Here is a 524-nt window from a genome sequence, read left to right on the forward strand (position 1 = left end):
TATATATATATATATATATATGTATTAGTGTATATTCCCTTAGAACACTGTCATCATCACTGATGATAGAGGGAGTCTAATTAGACAAAAGGCCTGGAAGTGATTCTGTTGTATTTTGCTGATTTTAAAAGAAGAATGGAAAGTGAGGAAAAGAGGAATAAGCTAGAAGGGGAGAACGGAGAGGAATAATGAGAAAATTATCTCATATAAATGAGGTGTGTAAATCTATACAACATGGAGGATGGAGTTGGGGGAGTAAGCAGCACTTGAACCTCATGCTCATCTAAACTGGTCAAAGGACAGAACACACACACAAAAAGAAGTACACACACACACACACACACACTCTTACAGTTCATCACACAAATGCATTTAACTCAATGGAGAAACAGGAAACAAAGGAGCTAACTTAAAGGGAGAGAATAAAAGAAAGGATTAATTAAAGGAAAGATTAGGCAGAAACAAAACAAACTTTTAAAGAGAAGATGGGAAAGGAAAAGAAAGTATAGGATGGAGGGAAATAA

The 524-nt window shown here is 35.3% G+C and overlaps 1 pseudogene; it reads left to right on the forward strand.

Moving 5' to 3' along the window:
• LOC114029659 overlaps nt 1–524 on the forward strand; it is a 3,086-nt pseudogene that overhangs the window by 596 nt on the left and 1,966 nt on the right.

This window comes from Vombatus ursinus, unplaced genomic scaffold (assembly GCF_900497805.2).
Source record: "Vombatus ursinus unplaced genomic scaffold, bare-nosed wombat genome assembly UNPS02014939.1, whole genome shotgun sequence".
NCBI lineage: Eukaryota > Metazoa > Chordata > Mammalia > Diprotodontia > Vombatidae > Vombatus > Vombatus ursinus.